General features: G+C 41.0%; 1 protein-coding gene across 1 annotated transcript in view; it reads right to left on the bottom strand.

Annotated features, from left to right (window-relative positions):
- The window catches only part of LOC148425205 (uncharacterized), a 67,514-nt gene extending 64,239 nt beyond the window's left edge, over positions 1-3,275 (bottom strand). Inside the window, exon 1 of the mRNA XM_088413391.1 lies at positions 3,198-3,275. The gene's annotated coding sequence lies outside the window, so the exon portion shown is untranslated. The remainder of the gene's footprint in view (positions 1-3,197) is intronic.
- Positions 3,276-25,281: the final 22,006 nt, after the last annotated feature.

Here is a 25,281-nt window from a genome sequence, read left to right as displayed (position 1 = left end):
GTAAAAGATCACAAAATTTAAAAAAGTGAGAAAAAAGTACACTTAAAGTTTAAATTCTGAATTTTGGAGGATTATATTTAATAGTTTGGATGTTCAACATTAGGAGAGTGTTGTTTTTATTGTTCTGGGTTAATCAAGATGGCCACCATCCTGGGTGGAAGATGGGCTGAGCGCTCATGAGATGTCTGATCAGATATCCAAGATGGCCGCCTTTGAGGGTTGATGGGAAATGGAGTCTCAGTGTATGTGGGCAAGTGTTTAAGAACAATTACGGGAAACACCTAAAGTTGGAACGACCAGTATAGGTCTAACGCAAATGGAGAAAACGCAAGAGGTAATCTAAAATAGCTTATATTATACAGGTTAAGCGGGCGGCCATTATCGAACTTCGGAAAATCGGCTCTATTCGCTTATCGGAATGTCGGAGCGTCGCGGCGTTATCATTAAAAATCCACAACGATGGTCCATGAGTTAGGTGGTTCCGCTCATTTCCACGTGAGGGTTTCCAAAAAAACTTTTTTTTCCCACTTTTTTCCACTTTTCCCCATTCAAAGTGAATGGGCTGCGGCGAGAGCTTGTCAAATGTCCAAGATGGCCGCCTTACAGGGGTGTATGGGAGCTGTAGTATTTGATGTAGGTCAGAGTTCATCCAAGACGGCCGCTGGGTGGGGGTACCATGGTAAATAGAGTACAACGTGTACCTGAACAGTAGTCCAAGAAGGTCACATGCTCACAGAATGAATGACCCCATAGGAAATGAATGGATTCTTTGTGACTACAGAATGAGGAATTGTGGGTAAAATTTTGAGTTCTGGGAAGCTACCTCTTTGGAATGCCGGGATTTGGGGGAATCCGTCAAAGTTGGAACGGTGGGAATCGGAGTAGGAATGGCCAAGATAGAAGGTTACAAAGTTTTGGTGAGGAAAATGGGAATGAGGAATTATGGGTAAATTTATTAATATTGTTATGAATTACTGGTTTGTGTGAATATTTGTAATGATGACAATGTGAAGTGAATTAGCTGAATGATTTGAATGCTAAATGGGGAAGCTTCAAATGGGAAAAGTAAAATCTGCCATTGGGAATGAATAACAAATTGTTATAGGTGAAAAATATGGAATTATGGGAAATTATTAATAATTTTGATTTATTGAATTGTTGGGAATGAGCCATAGGGTGGAATGAATAAGTTCAATGTTATGAATATGAAATGGGAAACATTAAAATGTGAAATGTTAATTGTCCCGTTGAGAATCAATGGGAAGCCCTCCCATTGGAAATGCATTATGAAATATTAAAGGTGGGAAAAATATGGAATTATGGGAAATTATTGGAAACTATGTATTACTGGAATGATGAGAATGATCCCTAAGGCAAGCTGAATGAGTTAAATTTTGAAAATAGGAAACGTACAAGATGTAATATTGAAATGAAAAATCACCCAATGTAAGTCAATGGCACTTTTGGCTCGGAAAACAGGGAATTGTGGGAAATCTATGAATAATTGGAATTATAAAAATACACGCGCACCGAATGGGAATAAGTGGAATAAGATGAAATTGGAACGGCGTGAATCGGATAAACTGGGAAAGAGATGAAATGTCCCAAAAAACGGCAGAATAATAATAATAATAATAATAATAATAAAGTCAAGGAATAACATATGTGTGAAGGTTTCACCTTCACACAATAAAGTCAAGGAATAACATATGTGTGAAGGTTTCACCTTCACACAACTAGAAAAAGTGCAATTTCTGAAGAAATTGCGTGTGAAGGTGAAACCGTTGAAGGTTTGGGAGTTGAAAAGTGGAATGATGTGGAACGATTGAATGGTGTGAATCTGTGAAGAAATATGAATACAAAGTTGAAAAACTGAAAAAAAGTTGAACCGTGGAATTTGAAGATGAATGAAAAACTGAAAAAAAGTTGAACTGTAGAATGATTTGAATCTGTGAAAAATTATGAATCCTACATAGTTAACAAACTGAGAAAAGTTGAACTGGAATAATGTGAATCTGTGACATTAGGCCTAATGTTAAGTGAATGATGTGATTCAAAAACATGCAGGATATCAGCCCTCGAGGACTGGAGTTTTAAACTCCTGTTAATGAGCTTATCATTTGAATGAGGTGGATTGAATGAGGTGGATTGTGGATTGATGTGAAACAGTGAAGAAATGTGAATAATACAGAGTTGAAAAACTGAAAAAAACTAAAACGTATGAATCAAGCTGAGTTAACCAAGCCAGATGCCGTACTAGGTGGAAGCACTAGTGAGAGGTAATGAGACGTCTAATAAAATGTCCAAGATGGCCGCCCATGAGGGCAGATTGGAGTTGGAGTCTTCAGTGGTCTAAGATGGCCGCCCCATGGCAACATGGGAAATGGATTACTTTGTGTAACTAAACTATAGGTGTCAAACTCCAGTCCTCGAGGGCTTGTATCCTGCATGTTTTTGAATCACACCTGTAATGGAGGTGTCGGAGTAGCGTCCAAACTTGTGACCTCCTTGAAAGGACTGTACTTGACTGATTCAGAGGATCCTCAATCTTATCAGGTTGTCCGGCCAGAACATAAAGACGATGCACACTCTCATGCCACTCTTTATTTGTAGCCTATATAATGTTCTATTTATTTATCTGGGTTGGTGTGTGTGTGTTTCTGTGTTTGTGTGTTCTGTGTGTGTTCTATGTTTGATTGTGGGTGTGTGGTCTCTGCAAAGGAGAGCAGAGAACATTCACTAAACATTGATAACTAACATAACTAACATTGTACAATATGTTACATCATATGCTCACATGACTCTATATTAGCTTAGAATAACATAAACAACACAGGCAAACATACCGTACAATGATAGGAAGAATGAATTCAACCCAATCGTTCCAAAATGTGCGTTAGGTAGGAAAGGGTTAATGGAGCCGAATAGATTTGAGTGGGCGGTGACGTCACTCCCTTACGGCGGAAAGATCACATTGGCACACACGGCAAACATGCGACAAACATGCACATTTTGTGGATGAAACTTTAACGTGAATACTAAAAGTGAAGTATGAAAAGTACGGTATATTTGCCTTTAGCAATTATACCAAACTTAGGTGCAATAACAACTTAGACATTAATGGACAAAGTGAAGCAGTGCAAACGTAAACATGTATCCAAAACCACGAACGGACAACATATTCAAACTGTACTTACATTCTCATGGACGCACGGAATAATAATGAAAGGAATGAGATAATCCACAGAATGATTGAAAGCAGAAAAAATGACTGTCCGTTACAACGATACCTGCCGACTACCGGTGAAAGAGCAAAACAACCTATGATAGTGTAAACAGAGTCCTGATTGGTAGTGCAGGAATGAAACACAACTTGTGATTAGTTGCTAGGCCGTTGCTAGGAAGATCACATGACCACAGGAGAAACATGTCCAGACGTAAATAGTAATAACAGAACGATTCAAACACGAAATCGTTAAGTATAATCAGAAACTTCTTAACAACACCATTCACTTAACATTAGACAATTTTTACGGTACAAAAACTTGAATTGTAGCTGAAAGTTGAACTGTAAACGTGAAACGCGATTTGCCCGAACCGGGACACGGACATGTTGAAGATGACAACTCTACCACTGGGCCACTGTGGGGCAGTGTAAGACCACACTGTGAAAGCTTGAAATATAGGGAATGAAGTATTTTTGAACGTGAATCTATGAAGAACTACGAATAATACAAAGTTAAAAAACTGAAAAAAGTTCAACTGTGGAATGAAAAGATGAAATGAAAGTAAGAACAGTTTGAAAAGGCTAAATTCTTTAAATATGAATAGTATAAAAAACGTAAATTGTAGGAAAACGATGAATAGTTGAACCTTGAAAAATAAAAAAGCACTTCACGTGAATATGTGGAATGATATGAAGTTCGAACGGCATGAATTGGATGAACTGGGAAGGAATTGAAACCAAAAAAAAAAATACTGAATTAACTGAAAAAAAACACTGAATGTGTGAAAAGACACAGCGGGGATCGAACGCACGAACATGTAGTAGATATACGTCATCAGAACGTCTGAGCCACGGGAAATGACGAAACCGTGAACGCTTTAAAAGGAAGTAGGAAGAACGCTCCAATCACTTAACATTAGGCCGTTTTTACGGTACAAAAACTTAAATTGTAGGAAAACGATGAAAAGTTGAAACTTGAAAAATAGACCCGCACTAACTAAAAAAGACTCACACAACTAAGAAATGACGCAGCCTGGGATTGAACCCACGAACATGAAGTGCGAATGCGGTGCACAAATCCCATGAGCCACGGCGACATAGGAAATATCGAAAACGTTAAAGTTTAAAAATAAAGCACGAAGACCAGCCCATTCACTTAACATTAGGCCATTTTTACGGTACAAAAACTTAAATTGTAGGAAAACGATGAAAAGTTGAAACTTGAAAAATAGACCCGCACTAAACATGAATATGTGGAATGATATGAAGTTTGAACGGCATGAATTGGATGAACTGGGAATGAGTTGAAACGTACTTAAAAAACGGTCGGAATAAAAATAATAATAATAATAATAATAATAAAGGTGGAGAAAAACATAAGTGTGAAGGTTTCACCTTCACACAATAAAGGTGGAGAAAAACATAAGTGTGAAGGTTTCACCTTCACACAATAAAGGTGGAGAAAAACATAAGTGTGAAGGTTTCACCTTCACACAATAATAATAAAGGTGGAGAAAAACATAAGTGTGAAGGTTTCACCTTCACACAATAAAGGTGGAGAAAAACATAAGTGTGAAGGTTTCACCTTCACACAATAAAGTCAAGGAATAACATGTGTGAAGGTTTCACCTTCACACAATAATAAAGGTGGAGAAAAACATAAGTGTGAAGGTTTCACCTTCACACAATAATAAAGGTGGAGAAAAACATAAGTGTGAAGGTTTCACCTTCACACAATAATAATAATAAAGGTGGAGAAAAACATAAGTTCAAAGTTTGCTTTATTGTCAATTCTACCACATGTGCAAGGACAGGCAGAGAATTGAAATTTCGTGACTCTCTAACCTTAGTGGCAAGTAAAAATGAGCTAAAGAAAAGTAAATACAGTGGGCCCCCGGGTTACGAACTTAATCCGTTCAGCAGCTACGCTCGTATCTCGAATTGCTCGTATAGCGGGCAATCCAAACCCATGTTAATTCGTGAATGCGTGCAACGCGCGCAGAAGCCTTAGGTAAAATCATCACGCTGTATACATATATTAATATTAAGTGACATAATCTACTGTACAGTTGCATTAAATAACAAATACAAAGGAAAAATGACTTTTACCTTTGGAAAGACGTGACTTGTGCTGAGATAAGCAGAGATGAGCAGAGATGAATGCTCGAAGTCAATACGGCAAATCAGATATGCTATTGGTCTTACAGTGTCACAGTAACTTTTTCAGTCAGGGTTTTCTCTACTTCCTTCCATCCCAACCAGCTGTGCCATCAAGCTAGATAAAGGCGTTCGGCCAATAGCATATCGGCACTTCTGTGATTGACGTGTGACGCCGGCCAATAGCATCTCCGTGAGTGAGACCGGGTGACCTTAATCGACCAATAGCATATTGGCGTCTCCTTGACTGACTGATAATTATTCGCACTTTTTTTTTAAACGGTTGGAATGTATTGACATCTTATTGATTAAAACACATTTAAATCTGTGACGATTTTTTGTCCTGCAATCGGCACACTTAATTTCATGTCAACTGTTTTTCCCGACGTGAATTGAGCACGGTGGAAGCGGAGAGGTGGTTGTGTGTGTTGCATTTACTAGGCAGCACACTTATGGCTTGTTCGAGCGTCAGTTCACCTTTGGTTACAACTCACAAAATTGCAACAATGACGCTGTCCCAATGCATATCGGGAGATCGCCGACTAACCTGACATGCAATCTTGTCTAGCAACCATTATATGGCGCTGTATCATCACCCGTAATAGGGTGCAGAGATTAACCTCTTGAGTTAATACGGCAACGCATATAGGCTATTGGTCTTACAGTGTTACAGTAACTCTTTCAGTCATGGTGCGAATCACGGAGATACTAAAACATCATCCTCTTATTTCTTCCTTTACCGCTGCTAGTAATTTTAGAAGCTATGTCTAACAGATAAAGTTTGCAAAGTCTTCAAAACATTCCGTTTTTCACTCATTATCTCTACTTCCTTCCATCCTGTCCCATCAAGCTAGATAAAGGCGTTCGGCCAATAGCATATCGGCATTTCTGTGATTGACGTGTGACGCCGGCCAATAGCATCTCCGTGAGTGAGACCGGGTGACCTTAATCGACCAATAGCATATTGGCGTCTCCTTGACTGACTGATAATTATTCGCACTTTTTTTTAAACGGTTGGAATGTATTGACAACTAATTAAAAAAAAAACACACATTTAAACCAATGACAATTCTTTGTCCTGCAATCGGCACATTTAATTTCATGTCAGCTGTTTTTCCCTTTAGCTGTACAAACACTACACTTAAATGGTAATATATTTAGACACCGTGAGTGAGACAGTCAGTGTGAGGTTGTAAGACCAATAGCGTTCACGTTGCCGCCACAAGTATCTGTTAATTATTGTAGATGACGCAACTGCTGAATATGTTGACGCAGTTGGGCGAGAACATTTGTACATTCTCAATGGCTGGTTTGTCGTAATGCTCGTAAGGCGAGAGGTTTGCTCGTAAGCGGAGGACTAAAATCTCCCTCATCCACGCTCGTAAGGCGAATTGTTCGCAAATCAGGGTGCTCGTAAGCCGGGGGCTGACTGTATATATAAAAATAGACAACTGTAAAATCTGACAATATCTATGGACAAAACACAAAATAAAAACAGGTGTGCATGGTTGTGCAAAAGGGGATGGTTATATAAAATGACTAGATGACTATTTATAAATGACTGTTATAAGTGACTATAAAGTACCTGTTATAAAGTGCCTATTGTAAAGTGACTGTGAGTAAAGTGACTGTTGCTTATGAAATGGAGTGGGACTGGGAAGTCAGAGTCCAGGTGGAGTGGATGTGAGGAGCGAGGGCAGAGCAGGGAGAGAGTTGAGCATCCTGACAGCCTGGTGGATGAAGCTGTCCCTTAGTCTGCTTGTTCTGGCTCGCAGACTCCGCAGTCTCTTGCCTGATGGCAGCAGGCTGAAGAGGCTGTGTGACGGATGGGTGGAGTCTCTCGCGATGCAGAGGGCTTTGCGGGTGAGGTGAGAGGTGTACAGCTCTCCGAGAGAAGGGAGAGAGGTACCAATGGTCTTTTCAGCGGCTCTCACCATGCGTTGGAGGACTTTCTTACAGGAGCTGGAGCAGGCTCCGTACCACACGGTGATGCCGCTTGTCAGGATGCTCTCAATGGTGCCTCTGTAGAAGGACCGCATGATGTGGGCCGGGGTCCTGGCTCTCCTCAATTTGCGGAGGAAGTAGAGGCGCTGGTTGGCTTTCTTTGCCAGTGATGCGGTGTTGGTGGTCCAGGAGAGGTCCTCAGTGACATGCACCCCCAGAAACTTGGTGCTGCTCACCCTCTCGACCACAGCACCGTTGATGGTCAGGGGCGCATGCTGAGGGCGTGCTCTCCTGAAGTCCACAACAATCTCTTTCGTCTTCTCTACGTTTAGAGAGAGATTGTTGCGGTCACACCACAGGGCCAGGCGGCTCACCTCGCTCCGATAGATGGTCTCGTCGTCGTTGCTGATGAGGCCCGCCACAGTTGTGTCATCAGCGAACTTGACGAGGAGATTGGAGCTGTGCAGTGCTGTGCAGTCGTGGGTCAGCAGAGTGAAGAGGAGGGGGCTTAACACACATCCTTGGGGTGCCCCAGTGTTCAATATGGTCGTACTGGATGTGTTTTTGCCGACCCGGACTGCCTGAGGTCTCTCAGTCAGGAAGTCCAGCAGCCAGTTGCAGAGTGATGTGTTGATCCCCAGCTGGTCCAGTTTAATGATGAGCTGTTGGGGGATGATTGTGTTGAAGGCTGAACTGAAGTCGATGAACAGCATTCTGACGTAGGAATTCTTATTGTCCAGATGGGTGAGGGCTGAGTGGAGGGTGGTGGTGATGGCGTCGTCAGTCGAGCGATTCGACCGATACGCGAACTGGAAGGGGTCCATGGAGGGTGGGAGGACAGTTTTGATGTGTTTCAGCACTAGCCGTTCAAAGCACTTCATGAGGATGGGAGTGATTGCTACCGGACGGTAGTCGTTGAAACTTGAGGGTGATGACTTCTTCGGGACCGGGATGATAGTGGTGGTCTTGAAGCAGGTGGGAACAACAGCTTGGCTCAGGGAGATGTTAAAAATGTCTGTGAAGACATCTGTGAGCTCTCCAGCACAGTCCTTCAGAACACGTCCCGGGATGTTATCAGGACCAGAGGCTTTGCGGGCGTTGACTCTGCTAAATGTCCTTCTCACGGCGTCAGGGGACAGTGTTAACACCTGTTCGCCAGGAGGAGGTGATGTTTTCTGTGCCGACGTGTTGTTTAGTGCCTCAAAGCGAGCGAAGAAGTCATTTAGAAGATTTAGCAGAGAAGTGGAGCTGTCACAACTCTGTGATGGGGCTTGTAGTCCGTGATCATCTGTATCCCCCGCCACAGGCTTCGTGCATCCCTGCTTTCGCTGAAGTGATGAGCTATCCTCCTGGAGTACTGTTTCTTGGCCTCTCTGATTCCACGTGACAGGTTAGCCCTAACTCTCCTCAGGCCTTCCTCGTCCCCTCCCCTGAAGGCAGCATTACGAGCCTTCAGCAGCCTGTGGACCTCTCCTGTCAGCCATGGTTTCTGGTTGGCCCGAACAGAGATGGTCTTTGTCACTGTCACATCGTCGATACATTTTGTGATATAAGCAGTGACAACGTCAGTGTACTCCTGGAGGTCCGTGGTGTTGTTGTAAGTGGCCCCCTGTTTAAACACATCCCAGTCTGTGGTGTTAAAACAGTCCTGGAGCGCCTCCACTGCCCCCTCTGGCCAGACACGCACCTCTTTCCGGACTGGTTTGGTGACTTTAACCAGTGGTCTGTATGTTGGAATTAGCATCACGGTTATGTGGTCAGAGGCTCCGAGGTGGGGGAGGGGGAGGGCCTTGTAAGCTCCTTTCTGGGTGGTGTAAACCTGGTCCAAGATGTTATTGCCACGAGTTGGAAAGTCTATGTTTTTGTGTATTTTCGGAAATACACTCTTGGGGTTCACATGGTTGAAATCCCCGGCCAGGATGAGGAAGGCATCTGGGTGTGCTGTCTGCTGCTCACTGATGTGATGGTACAGTTCATTCAATGCCTCGCTCCTGATGTTCTCGCTCGAGCTGGGAGGGATATAAACAGCCACAAGCAGTATGGCTGTTATCCCTCTTGGCAGGTAAAAGGGCCGGCATTTAATGATCATAAACTCCACAGACAGTGAGCAGTGTTTGCAGACCACAGCAGCGTCACGACACCAGTTCTTATTGATGTAAACTCAGAGACCGCCGCCACGCGTCTTCCCCTCCGCAGCGAGGGCTCTGTCTGCTCGATAGCATGCTAGCCCCTCGAGCTGAATGGCGTGGTCCGCTACGTCGCTGTTTAGCCAGGTCTCGGCCATAAGGCGAGTGATTGAACGGGCCTCCGTAGCAGACCGCAGCCTCGTAGCTCTTCTTGGTGCACGGGATTTAAAGGATGAAAACGTGTCCTGGCGACACTCAGTAAAAACTCCCGACTGTACTTGCATTTAGAGACGGGAAAACGCAAGGAAGTCATACACAAACACTGTGACAAACATGACGAAAGGCACGAAAACGTAGCCACACTCGGAGAGAGAGAAGCCGCAGCGTGTGCACGCGCCGCCATTTTACATCAAACCCACCTTCACACAATAAAGGTGGAGAAAAACATAAGTGTGAAGGTTTCACCTTCACACAATAATAATAATAATAATAATAATAATAATAATAATAATAATAAAGGTAGAGGAAAAACATAAGTGTGAAGGTTTCACCTTCACACAATAATAATAATAAAGGTAAAGAAAAACATAAGTGTGAAGGTTTCACCTTCACACAATAAAGGTGGAGAAAAACATAAGTGTGAAGGTTTCTCCTTCACACAATAATAAAGGTGGATAAAAACATAAGTGTGAAGGTTTCATTTTCACACAATAATAATAATAAAGGTGGAGAAAAACATAAGTGTGAAGGTTCCACCTTCACACAATAAAGAAAATGGCCGAGCACAATAACATATGTGTGAAGGTTCCACCTTCACACAATAATAATAATAATAATAATAATAATAATAAAGCGGTAGAATAACATATGTGTGAAGGTTCCACCTTCACACAATAATAAAGCGGTAGAATAACATATGTGTGAAGGTTCCACCATGGAATTTTGTCATGAGTTATTGAATCATTCAAAGTTCTAATATGTCATATGAAGTCATCTGAAAAGGTTTTTTATTTATTTATTCATTTATATTTTAATACAGCCCCTTTAATTTTTTAAAAAGTCACATTTTTGGACATATAATGCCCTGGAGGGTAAAGAGGTGCATACAAAAATAAAAACTACATATGGGATAGATCTCATGCCACTGAACATTTTGAGTGGTTTGAAGGGAAAAAAAAAAGATTAAAAATGTTAGTTATCCTGCCCTCAAAAGCAGGTACCACATGGGTACAGTAAACACCAGAGGGAGTTTCCCTATAAGTGCCATTGCCCCCCCCAAAATGGGCATACATAGAATTTAATTTTGTCGTGAGTTATTGAGTCATTCGAAGCTCTACTAGGTTATATGAAATAATCCGCAATTTGTTTTCGTTTGTTTTGAAACAGCCCCTTTAATTTTTTTAAAAATCATGTTTTGGGGTATATACTACCCTGGAGGGTAAAGTGGTGCAACCTACATATGTACGAATATATCTCATGCCACTGAACATTTTGAGTGGTGAGAAGAAAAAAATATTAAAAACATCAGTTATCCCGCCCTCAAAAGCAGGTAGCATGTTGGTAAAAAAAAAAAAAAAAATGCCAGTGTAGTTTTCTTAAAATTGAATGCACAAGGGTTGAATTACACTCTGCTAATGACATTCTGCTGTAACCTCTAACTTGGATCAGTAATACGGTTTTATTTTGTAGGGCTTCCAAGTGTTCCCATAAAATATATATATATATATATATATATATATATATATATATATATATATATATATATATATATATATATATATATACAGTGGGCCCCCGTGTTACGACCTTAATCCGTTCAGCGGCTAGGCTCGTAATTCGAAATCACCGTATGACGGTTAATCTAAACCTATGTTAATTAGTGACTGCGTGCAACGCGTGCAAAAACCATAGGTAAAACTATCACGACTTTATACACATATTAAAAATTAGTAACATCATCTACTGTACAGTTAAATTAAATACATAAATATACAAAGGAAAAATGACATTTACCTTTGGGGCGACCTGACTTGAGCTGGTGGTGGGTGGAGGCGGAGGGGAGCAGAGACGAACCCGCAGACTTTTTTTTTTTCTTAAACGAGAACTTTTTTCAAACGAGAACTTTTTTAAAACATTCACTTTTTTTGTTTAAACAAGAACTTTTTAAAATGCGAACTTATTTTTAAACAAGAACATATCACCGGCGATTTCCTTCTCTTTAATCCATAATAGAAGAAGCCTCTCCATTTTGTTGTTGACCGAGGTCCGTCCCCTGGCAAGGAAAGTCATGCCCTTAGAAGACTTGCTTACTTTAATGGCTTCCTTGTTCTTGAGAATTGTACCGATTGTCGAGCGGTTACGGCCATACTCACTAGCAAGGTTAACTAAGCGTGCGCCTCCTTCGTATTTTTTTATTATCTCCCGCTTCATTTCTATTGTCATCATCCTCTTACTTCTTCCTTTACCGCCACTTGCAATTTTAGAAGCCATGTCTAACAGATAAAAGTATGCAAAGTCTTCACAACACACTTGACCAGCTCGTGCCATCAAGCAAGATGAGGGATTCCGCCAATAGCATATCGGCATTTCTGTGATTGATGTGACGCCAGCCAATAGCATATCGGGATCTCCGTGACTGCCTTAATCGACCAATAGTATATGGGCATTTCCGGCACTAGGCTGGACTGTTACAACACACATAGCATACTTAGTCTAGGTCACTACAATCCACACACTGTTTCAATACCTAATGCTGAATGCCCTAATGATAAGACTTCTGCTGAGGTGGTGTGGATTAAGGAAAAGAGCCCTGCCTCTTTAATCAGTAAGACTAGTGACAAAGTGCCTAGGCGGAATATTAGCATCAATACGCGCGCTGTAGTCGTCAACAATCGAATTCCTACTTTACTAACATTGCGAAGAGGTTTTAATTACTCAAAATACAGAGCAAGCCCCAGCCATAAAAATCTTGTTGGTATTAGTACTACCAACACGAGGACTCAGAATTGTTCGGGAAAAATGTCCCAGTTTAAATTCGGCTTTATAAATATTAGGTCACTCCCTTCAAAAGCCTTTCTTGTAAATGATCTTATTACAGATCAAAATCTTAACGTGCTTGGTCTCTGCGAAACCTGGCTAAAACCAAATGAATTCCTACCATTAAATGAGGCCTCACCCGCAAACTTTGTGGGCTCACATGTTGCCCGTCCTTGTAAAAAAAGGGGGGGGGGGGGGGGGGGGGGGAGTGTCGCCCTAATTTCAGAATCTGATTTTAGGCTTAGCACGAGCACGAGTCACACTTTCAAGACATTTGAGGCTCTCGTTATGCGATCGAGCTCCTCACCACCATTCTGTGTGGTAGTTATTTACCGTCCTCCTGGCCCATACTCTGGATTCTTAAATGAATTCCCTGAACTTATGGCTGACTTAATAACTCACACAGATAATATATTAATTATGGGTGACTTCAATATTCATATGAACTCCCCACTAGAGCCACTTACTGTAGCTTTTCAAGCAATAATCGATGCATTTGGTTTTACACAAATAATAAAAGCAGCAACACACCAGAATGGTAATACAGTCGAACCTCTATATAGTGAACCTCTACAAAGTGAATCTCTCTTCATAGTGAACGAATCTTTACGGTCCCTTGCAAAACAGCTATATTTGACGTGTATGTAAAACCTCCTCATAGTGAAACTCCACATAGTGAATAATCTCTTCATAGTGATGCTATTAGTCAGTCCCTTGACAGCATCTACCTCTATATTGTGAATATCTGAACTTATCGAAAATTGTGAAGTTGTAAAATTGGGCGCACTGTCGGGATTTCCTCCCTGCCTAGCCACTCTCGCGCGCCTCGACTTTCTCTTGCATTTTCACTTCGTCCGCCGTCCACTGCGCACGCGTTTCTCCGCTGGTCATCCCTCCGAAAATTCTAAGATGTAGGAATCTGCCGTGAAAAGTATGGATGCTAGATCTATAAGTCGGAAGCGAAAGCCTTTGTCGTTGGAGGAGAAGTGCGACATAATTCGGAAGTGTGCGAGTGGAGGCATACCGTGCAACCTCGTATTGACAGTTACTTTCTCCGCGCTGATGACATGCACTGATCATGTTTTATTATGATCATATACTGTATTCATTAACTATTGTTGAATAATAATAAAGAGTTTTGTTCAATGTAAAATGTTTTTACATTAGTTTTACCGCATTAGATTTTAGTGTTTAAACAACTTAAGTTGTTTAATGTACATTTATTTACATATTTATTTTTAAAAAAACGTATATAAAATTATTTACATATTTATTAAAAAATTATTCACATATTTCATCAATGAATTCTGAACATTTTAGGAAAACCTCTATAAAGTGAATCTCTCTTCATAGTGAACTTCTCTCCTCGGACCCTTGAAGTTCACTATGTAGAGGTTCGACTGTATCTTAGACTTAGTGATAACCCATGGCCTAACTGCCACAAACGTCACAATTCTGCCGCATTCTAACGTTATGTCTGATCATTATCTTATAACATTTGAAGTCCTAGCTCAGTGTGGTCTTGTTGTCCACAACCAAGGCTTTAAGAGCCGTGATATTAATTCTTTAACAACTGCTGCACTTTCTGAATTACTGCCTTCCGCAACAGCTTCCTTTCCGTCTTTTACTGGCTCAGTCGATAAGCTCGCGAATGATTTTAATTCGGTTCTTTTAAATTGCCTTAACTCTATTGCGCCGCTGAAACTTAAAACTCGTCCGAAGCGGCACACTCCGTGGTTTACGGAGGAAACGCGTATGTGTAAATTGTTAAGTAGACAACTTGAGCGTAAATGGCGAACAACTAAACTCAAGGTTTTCCGTCAGGCCTGGTGCGATAGCTTGCTGAAATATAAAGAGGCTCTTAGGTTAGCAAAACCCAATCACTTTTCCAAAATGATTAGTCTTAATAAAAACAACCCAAAGTATTTATTTGAGACGGTAGCGCAGCTAACACAGCAGCAGCAGGTTAATCATAATTCCCTCCTTTCAGCACACGATTTCATGCAATTCTTTACTCAGCGGATTCAGCTAATAAGGGAAGAAATAAACCTAGATCCTGAAGATCTCTCTAACTATAGGCCAGTGTCACACCTTCCGTTTATCGCCAAAATTCTTGAGAAAGTTGTAACACAACAACTTAGCGATTTTATGATAGACAACAATAGATTTGAACTCCTTCAGTCGGGTTTTAGGGCCAACCACTCAACTGAGACAGCCCTAGTAAAAGTGACGAATGATCTTCTATTAGCCTTGGATTCCAACGTCTCATCAGTATTATTACTGCTTGATCTTAGTGCCGCATTTGACACTATTGATCATCATATTCTTATAGAACGTCTTAGATCATGTGTTGGTATCTCGGGATCAGCACTTTCTTGGTTCAGATCTTACATCCTGGGAAGGACGCATAGTGTTTCTTATGGTGATGCGATCTCTGAGTCTTTCTCCGTCTTATGTGGTGTCCCGCAGGGGTCAGTACTTGGTCCCTTACTGTTCAACATCTACATGATTCCTCTTGGCGATATTATACGCAAACATGCTATTAGTTTTCATTGCTATGCTGATGATACCCAACTCTATATGCCCTTAGAAATAACGGATCCGTGCAAGTGCAGTAAACTGGAGGCTTGCCTTGCCGAGATTAAACAATGGATGTCTTCCAATTTTCTGCTTCTCAACCCTAACAAAACTGAGATGTTATTTATTGGCCCTGCTCATCATCAACACTTGCTTAAGAATGCCACGCTGAACCTAGAAAATTGTATTATTTCCCAAAGTAGTTCTGCAAAAAATCTCGGTGTGATATTTGACTCCACTCTCTCCTTTCGAACACATATTAATAACATGACAAGAACGGTTTTTTCACCTCCGCAATATAGCTAAAATTCGCCCTATTCTTTCTCTTAGCGATGCAGAAACATTAATCCATGCATTTGTTACGTCGCGCCTAGACTATTGCAACATTTTGTTTTCTGGACTTCCCATGTCCTACATTAAAAGCCTGCAGTGTGTACAGAATGCAGCAGCGAGACTATTGACAAGGACGAGAAAGTTTGATCATATTACTCCGATTCTAGCTGACCTGCATTGGCTTCCAATACACGTGAGATGTGATTTTAAGGTGCTGTTAATTACTTATAAAATTTTACACGGTTTAGCTCCTTCCTATCTCGTCGACTTAGTATCACCTTATGTTCCGCCCCGACAACTTCGATCGCAAAATGCCGGTTTGCTATCGACCCCACGGGCTAAAAAGAAGTCTGCGGGATCAAGGGCATTTTCCATTCGCGCGCCAGTACTATGGAATGCCCTACCTATGGAAATTTGCGCAGCCACCTCAGTAGAAATCTTTAAATCCCGACTAAAAACACATTTATATTCAAAAGCATTTAGTTAATTTAGCCTGTCTGTAGCCTTCTTCTTTTTTCTTTTTTCCTGCCCCCCTCTTCCGGCTGGGAGAGGGGGCTAGCTAGATGGTGAGGGTTGACTTGACCGCCTCCATTGGGTCCTACGTTGGTCGACCATCACGGGTTAGGAGTTCGGCCGTCTGCAGTCCACCTGGCTGGAATGTGGGATGGTTCCTGCCCATTGGCCTTGCCTGCTGTCAAGACATCACTGCACTATATAGCACAATATGTTTTCTGTAATGTATGTTGTTTCTGTGTCTGGTACATGCAGCATCCACTTCAACCTGTGGGCCTGGAAGGGGGCTCCTCCCACCTGTGGTCCCTTCTGGAGGTTTCTGATTTTCCCCAAATTGGGGTTTTTGAGTTTTTCCTTCCCCTTCTGGGAGCTTTGACAGGAGATGCTGTTGTGTACCCTATACTGAAAAGATGTCTCTGTACGACCTCTTTTCATTCTGTGAAGCCCTTTGAGACTTCGGTGATTTAGGGCTATGTAAATAAAATTTGATTGATTGATTGATATATATATATATATATATATATATATATATATATATATATATATATATATATATATATATATATATATATATATATATATATATATATATATATATATATAGCAATACGAGCATTGATCTTCCCATAATTTCAAAAAAGAAGTAGGGAGAAGAAAAATATACACCTACCCCCTTCTTATTTAATAATATTCAATCCATCTGAGTAGAACCAAATCAAAGCAAAAAAAAAAAAATCGTTTTTGTTGCTGTCGTTGTTTGAGCGCGAGCTGGAGAGACGAACGATATTTTTCTATTTCTATTTATCTATTTTCTTTTTTTTATTCTACCACCCGTCGGACCTGTGTCTGGTGTTTTTCTTTATGTTTGAGGACTGTTTCCACACTTCGTTAGCTAGTGATTCACCGATTCTCTGAACAGCTCCTAGCTCCATTCGGCCTCGTTTTTGTGCAGCGCTACTCGTGTAAGTATTCGCTCGGCTGTACTAAGGTAAGCATGGCTTCGCGCACCTCCACCGCATCAGTCACTTGCAACACCTGCACCATTCTCATAGAGAGGCTTTCTCTTCTAGAGGGCCGTGTCTGTCAGCTAAAGCAGAGTAGTTTGATAATCGCAGATCAGATGGACACATCTGGTAGTGCGCAATGCCACTAGCATCGGGTAGTGCGGGTTGTAGCCTACCCGATAGTCCGGCTAGCATTGCCCTAAGCAGCCTGCTAGCCGCGGTGAGCCTGTTCAGACACATAATTGTTTTAGCCCCCTTGCTCGGCACACTCCATCTCAGTCTACTGGCTCCCGCACATTAGTTATAGAGGACTCCATCACCCGTAACATTAAGCTGAAAACGCCAGCCACCGTAATGTGTATTCCTGGGGCCAGAGCACCCAACATTGAAGCTAGTCTTAGGGAGCTGACATTCAAGAGGCCTAGACACCAGCTTAGTGCAAACAACACTAGTTACTCAGATATAGTGATACATGTCGGTTCCAATGATACCAGAATGAGGCAGTCTGAGATTACAAAGAAGAACATAGCTAGGAGTTGTAATCTCGCTAGAAAGATGAGTTGGCATCCAGTTATTGTCTCTGGACCTCTGCCTGCATGAGGCAATGATGCGAGGTTTAGCAGATTATTCTAACTTAATCGGTGGATGGCTAGTTTCTGTAGAAAGCAAGGTTTCCGGTTTGTAGATAATTGGCCCTCTTTCTGGGGCCGGCCCGACCTGCTAAAGATGGATGGCCTTCACCTTAACTGGGAAGGCGCCATAACTCTTTCTAAAAACATAGATTAATGTTTGAGTCTTCCATGACCTCTGTCAGGTTGCATATTTCAGCTCATGCATGAGGAGAAAAATTCAGGACAATTCGGGGGGGCAGAACCCAAAAGTATGAAGTGTACGTTTGTGTCGACATGTGTGACTGTGTTCGGAAAGATAAGCAAACGTGAGTGTGGCACAATATAATATGCAGCAACTATCTCAGTAAATCAAACATTCAGGTCAACAACTTCAAACATTTCCTAGAACACAACTTCCTTATCCAGAGGGGTCCTTGAGTGGCTCTGGGCATTGGACATGTTGCTGTTTCCCAACAGTGCTGTTGATGACTGCCCTCTGAAATGACCTCAACAATCATTACTAACACAACATAAGAGATATGAGATATATGTGTAAATAAATTGTAACATATTCTAAATAGGTGACAAATTTATAATCACATGTATGAATCAACTAACACAAATCAACAGTAAGAAATCATATTGATGGAAGAGTAACATTTGTTTAACATACGTGAGTCATAAATCTATCAATCAAATTTTATTTATATAGCCCTAAATCACCGAAGTCTCAAAGGGCTTCACAGATGAAAAGAGGTCATACAGGGACATCTTTTCAGTATAAGGTACACAACAGCATCCCCTGTCAAAGCTCCCAGAAGGGGAAGGAAAAACTCAAAAACCCCAATTTGGGGAAAATCAGAAACCTCCAGAAGGGACCACAGGTGAGAGGAGCCCCCTTCCAGGCCCACAGGTTGAAGTGGATGCTGCATGTACCAGACACAGAAACAATATCAATTACAGAAAACAGACTATATCTAGTCGGAACTTCTCAGCCTCGCACACCAGCTCAGGCTCCTTCCCTGCCAGAGAGGTGACATTCCATGTCCCAAGAGCTAGCTTCTGAAGCCGGGGATCGGTGCGCCAAGGTTCCTGCCTTTTTATTTTTAGAAAACAGTAAAGCCCCTGAGCCAATCAGGATTCAGAGCACAATGCACTGTAAAAAATATCCACACTGTAAAAAATCTGTGAAGCAGCAAAGCCGTGAAAGATGAACCGCGATAGAGCGAGGGATCACTGTAATTGGTCTAGGTCACTGCAATCCACACACTGTTTTAATACCTAATATTATCGATCTGTCGCTCTCCTCTGGCATTGTACCTGAAGCTTTGAAGACGGCCGTCATTCAACCATTACTTAAGAAACCTCACCTGGATCCTGAAACTCTCTCTAACTATAGACCAGTGTCACATCTTCCGTTTGTTGCCAAAATTGTGGAAAAAGTTGTAGCACAACAGCTTAGTGATTTCTTAATAGATAACAATACATTTGAACTCCTTCAGTCAGGTTTTAGGGCCAACCACTCAAATGAGACAGCCCTTGTAAAAGTGACGAATGATCTTCTCTTAGCCATGGATTCCAACACATCATCAATATTATTATTGCTTGACCTTAGTGCCGCATTTGACACTATTGATCATCATATTCTTATAGAACGTCTTAAATCTCTTTTTGCTGCTTATCAGCTAGGCTTGTCCCAGTCTTCTTTTAAAGATTTCTCTGAAAACTAACCCACCCCCAACTTTTTTTTAAGCTCTCTCTGAGCTCTTGCTGTTCTGTTTCCACCTCTGTGATGGGCTCCGATGAACCACTCAGAGAGGGCCCTTTCTGCATCCTCCCGTGTAATTCCTTGGGTCAACGAGTTCCTCTTAAGTGCTCCTAAAACTAAATCACAAGAGCCATTTTAATAACTCTAGCCTAAGCTTTAAATTATAAAATCATTGTGACAGAATAAAAAAAACAAAAAACAAATAGCCTTTCTTAAGGTAACCACTGCAATTATTTTTTTACTTTTGGAGGAGTACAGTCCAGTGGATTGGCCAACACACATGTCTAATCTAAATTTCACTGAACATGTGTGGGAAAAGCTATTATTATTAATGATCTGTAATAATAACTGCTTAAAATATAAATAGTATTTAACATATCAAAACCTTTTAATCAATTTCATTCAAGAAACGTATTGGGTACCTTAAAAAACCTAGAAGTGTGTGACGTTATGAGTGATTAAAAACATTTAGGTACAGCAAGTTAGGAAGGGGTATTTTGCCTAATTACACAAAGCTTTTTAAAAAATAAATAAATAACATCCAAGTTGTATCACAGAATAACAACGTTCACGTGCCACCATGAAGAGAATATGAAAAAACCACATTAACTGCACAGCTAACTAAACAGTGGCCTTGGCTTGTTGTTGTTGTGCCCCCTTTTTAACCAGGCCAGCAGTAAGCTGAAACATGCATCTACTTATGTAGATCCTATATTTTGCGAAATTTCAACAGCTACAAAGCTAAAGGAAGTTACATGAGGTAACATTAACTGAAATTTACCATATATAACGTAAAAAAAACGCAACTCTCTGAACTTGTTCTTGGCATGGCGTCCAAAAAGTTTGAACTGGAGTGCCAATTCATTGGACATGAGGAATGCCATCATTCTCCTGGTAGCATCATCCAATGAAGTACCTCCTATTTCTCCCACCATAGCAATCTGAATGTATGGAGTGAAAGGCACAGGAAAGAAAGAAGAGTAATCAGATAACATCTTAGATTATGTTTCAGTTTGAGTTTGAATTTACAACTCCAGACATGAACTCTGAGTCGCTGAGCTTCTCATTCATAGCCTGCACATCATGGATTGCGGTCAATGGAAATACCGCTCCTTCAGGTGGTTCCAACAATGGCATGGCCACTTTCTGCTTCAGCAGTGTATTTAACATTTTGCCATGTACTCTTTGAGTGTCCTTCACTTCTTCCAGGAGAGTTACCTATTTTACAAACATGGCTCCTTCAATGTCACTCTGGCTGCTCACACTTGAGGAAGCACTGAGGCTTCGAACACTTGGGGTTGAGCTGGGGCTTTGAACACGTGGGGTCACGCTGGGGCTTCGAACACTCAGAGGCACGCTGGGGCTTCCAACACTTAGGGTCGCGCTGTGGCTTCGAACATTCTGGGCCACACTGGAGCTACTCAATCTTGAGGAAATATTAGGCTTGTATCCGACTGCTGAATGTCTGCCAAATTCAGGGGGAGGAAAGGGTGGCACCTGGTCCTCATCACCTGACTCAGCCTCCTCCTCACTTGACAGAACCTGGGTTCTTTTGGATGGCCTACATTCATGGAAAAGATACTTTAGCAAATAATAAAAAAACGTGAACACTTATTATTTACAAGTTCCTTACACATAGCGATGTCTTGGTAAATACACTGGGACAGTATTAACATAAATGATCAATTATGCGTTATTGATGGCGTGGTCTCGTTTTGGAAAGTTGTCAGCTTGTAAACAGAATTTGGTAGACTTTAAAATGTGTCAGTATTGTCTGTTGGTTCAAGTACTAAAGGCATACACATAGAAATTTAAGGAAACATAATAAACTAGAGCTGCAAGCAGCTATAAAGGGCCCTCGCAGACCTGTGCACGTTGGGGTATTAACAGGTCGGGGTATGAACAAGGACTATGAAGGATGAAAAAGTAGTTGTAGATGACTTCAGTGCAGGACTCTTACCAAATATGTAAAATTTAGACAAGGTGGGACAATGTGGGTGGAGTTACTGCAGCTTTTATTGTTCCAATTTTGTGACTTTCAATGCGATATAGGCCACATTCACTGTCGAAACATCGTACTGATTTGCGGAGGGCATAAGGCATGGCCACTGGCTTTTCAAAAAACATTTAAGGGATGTCACTTCAAGGGGCTCAGCAGAGTACATAAAAACATTAAGGATTTGCTATATTTTTTGCTGCCACTAGGTGGCGCTCGTACTATGATTAAAAAATAGGCCTGTAGGTGTGTTTCACATTGGACTCCCATCCCATATATAAAGTTTTAAAAATATATGATCGTCTAGGTCCAATTACAGCAACTTTTACCGTTTTCGCGAGACATCGGATTTTGAGTTGGCATAGAGGCCACGCCCTTTAATGAAAAGTCATAAAAGTTGAGAACCTTAATGTTCCAATGTGTCATAGCTTTTCTGACCATTTTTTAGTTCATTTAGTCAAACAGGCATTTCACAGTACATAAAAGTATAAAAAATAAGATTTTTGTCCGCCACTGGGTGGCGCTGTAAATGATTTGAAAGTTTATCACATAGCTGTATTATTGCATTACTTTTAAAGGCCCAGGAAAGTTTCAGATGGTTTGAAGCTGTCATAGCTGAGTTATGAAGATTTTTGTCACTCTTGGCAAAGGAAGTATTAAACATAATTGGAAGCTCCGCCCCCATCTTTTATGTCAAGAGATCTTCACGATATTTGGACTATGTGTGCCCCTCAGTTGGATAATGATTCATGCCAAAGTTGAAGGTAATGGGGTGAATCGTTTAAGAGAAAAAGGCACTAGTTTGAGACCAGCTAATGTCTAAGAATGGGACAAAACTGCACATTAAAAAAATTCATAACAATTTTTCTGTACATCCTAGCACATCACTTCTATTGACTTTTTTGTAGGTCTTGCAGTCCTTCATTTGCCTACAAAGTTTCATAGCTGTAGGTCAAACCAAACAGGATTGACTGTAATCTTTCGACCAATGATATTTTTTGCAGCCACTAGGTGGCGCTAGCTTTAAACTGGAATATATTTTTGTCGATATGTTCAGGAGAATATTTTTATCCAATGTGTGAAATTGTGAGAAGATCAGATCATCTGGGTCAAATTACAGCAACTTTTACTGGACAGATAAAGCTTCGGAATGAAAATGGTCGTAGAGGCCACGCCCATTATCGAAACTTCGTAAAATTTGGTGGAGGTCATCAAGGCTGTTTAGAGGCTTTTCAGACTTAATTTCAGCGATATTACTTCAAAAGGCTCAGCTAAACACTTAAAAACGTTTAAAAAATGTTATATTTTTGGCTGCCACTAGGTGGCGCTCGCACTATAACAAAAAATACATTGATAGGTGTATTCCGCATTGGAAACCCATCAAATATATGAAGTTTAGAAAAGATAAGACCATCTGGGACGAAACACAGCAACTTTGTTCGTTTTGGCGAGACATCAGACTGACATTTTTGTTTGCCACTAGATGGCCTTATAAGCAATTGAAGATTTTTTTAAACACTTGTGTTAAGGGCTTGAGTCTCCATGTGTCTGTGAAGTTTCAGATTTTTCCAAGCTTGGAAAGCTGAGTTATAAAGATTTGTTTCACATGTGGAAAAGTAATCATCAAAGGCATAATATGAAGGCCCGCCCCCACCATATTTGATTGCGGATCGTCACGAAAATTTGAACAATTGTGCCTCAGAGTCAGATAAAACATCACAGCAAATTTGAAGTTGATCGGGTCAAGCGTTTGGGAGAAAAAAGGAGCAGTTCGGGACCTGCAAATGAGCAAAAACGGGCTAAAGGTGCACCTTCAAAAATTCATAACTCTCTTTCTGTACATCTGAGCATATGGCTCGCGCTGACTTTTTTGTAGGGCTCGAGGTCCTACATAAGACTACAAATTTTTGGAGCTCTAGGTCAAACGGGCCGGGAGTGAGAGGCTATTTTCCACTCATAAGGCCATTTTGGGGCCAATTACAGCCACTTTTTTCATTTTGGCGAGTCATCTGACTTTGAGGTGGCGTGCAGACTACGCCCATTATCGAAATGTCGTAAAATTTTAAAACCTTAATATTCCATGTCTTAATGATATTCTGACCAATTTTCATTTGTTTTACTCAAACAGACTGAGCACAATACATGAAAGTGTAAAAAATAACATTTTAATCAACCACTAGGTGGCGCTAGTAGGTATTTAAAAAAACTTTTTTCAAAGGTGTTAAAGACATAAGTTTCCATGTATCTATGAAGTTTTAGATTTTTTTAAGCTAGTACAACAAAGTTATTAAGGTTTATGTCACTCTTGGCGAAGGAAAAATTGAACACATAATTTGAAGCCACGCCCCTATCATATATGTCAGCGGATCTGCACCAAATTTTGCCCACTTGTGCCCCTATGTGTGAATATGGACCACAGCAAATTTGAAGGTGATTGAGTAAAGCGTTTAGGAGAAACAAGGAGCAGTTTGGGACCTGCAAACGTGCAAAAATGGGCCAAAAATGCACATTCAAAAATTCATAACTCTTTTTCTGTACATCTGAGCACATGGCTCGCGCTGACTTTTTTGTAGGTCTCTAGGTCCTACATATGCCTAAAAATTTTCGTAGCTCTAGGTCAAACGGGCCGGGACCAGGTGCACTTTTTCAACCTTTGGTGGCGCTGCAGAGCCATTTTTTTTGCATTGTTTTGGGAAACACAAAAATATCCAATTTTTCACCGGGCCCGACAAATGTGCAAATTTTGGTGACTTTTCGTGCATGTTTAGGCCCTCAAAAATGGAAAAGCGCTGCACAGTAAATAATAATAATAATAATAATAATAATAATAATAATAATAATAATAATAATAATCTGGAGAAAAACAAGAGGGCTCTCGCAGCGGTAGCTGCTCGGGCCCTAAATATGAGCCTTTAATGACCAATCATCATGTTATGCTGTATATTGGTATTGTTGAGTATGTTTACCATGGTTCATGATGAAACTGTGCAACAACATGTCTGGCACTAAAAATGACAATTAGTCTTTTGCCCAATTGTGACATATTTACAGCAATTAACAACAACAAAAAAGTTGATTTCAGAGCACTATCCAAAATGTGAAATTAAAGGTTGTGTCAGTGATGACAGGCATGAACATTTAATGTGATGCTGACTGAAAATAAAAAAATAAAAAGTACATTCACATTACCTTCTTTGTCGCTTCTTTGGTACGTCATTGTCTGTTTGGAGATCAGATGTAAACTCTGCTCGTGCTAGCTGTCAGGTTAACAAGTAGACATTTGTAAAAACCAATGGCTCACAAAGAAAGAGAGAAGGCAAGCATGAGGAGAACAATTCAGAACCACAAAGGCTGCAGTTCTGTCACGCTCTGAGGCCTGTCCCTCTCGTCTGCTTCCTTTATTACCTTAGAGTTCCCTAAGTTACATAAAGGTTCCAGCCCTAATGGGCAAAAGTGCACGGGTGCGGGTGTGTGTGGCCGGAACCCAAAAGTATGAAATACACGTTTGTTTTGACATGTGTGACTGTGTTTGGATAGAGGGAATGCAACAACAACCACACAATGTCAGAACAATTGTCAAAATCGCAATTGACATTCAAATAAAGAGAGGATCAGTTCCTCCCCCTTATTAACCCATTGCTTTTGTTCTTGGGCAAGGCTTTGTTGTTGGCACTTTGGTCCAAGTTTATTTCATCAGCCATCCCTACAAAGGGCTTCTCGGCTGCTTGCTTTGCCATCTTGTCAGCAAATGCATTTCCCAGTGAAATTTGATCTGTTCTCATTGTGTGGGCTGTACACTTTCAGATTGCAATTTGTTTGGGCAGCTGAACTGCGTTCAACAGTTGTGTTAATAAATCAGCATGTGTCACAGCCCTTCCCGTAGATGTTATCATGCCCCTGTTTAATCAATATTGGGGGCAAATAAAGGACAAGTGGAGAACGCATATTGGCTGTCAGTGTAGATAGTCACTATTTCTCCTTCCGTTACTA

The sequence above is a fragment of the Hippichthys cyanospilos genome, chromosome 4 (assembly GCF_059441005.1).
Source record: "Hippichthys cyanospilos isolate Australia breed blue-spotted pipefish chromosome 4, RoL_Hcya_1.0, whole genome shotgun sequence".
NCBI classification, from domain to species: domain Eukaryota; kingdom Metazoa; phylum Chordata; class Actinopteri; order Syngnathiformes; family Syngnathidae; genus Hippichthys; species Hippichthys cyanospilos.
The sequence above is the reverse complement of the archived record's forward strand: the minus strand, read 5'-3'. Positions and strand labels throughout refer to the sequence as shown.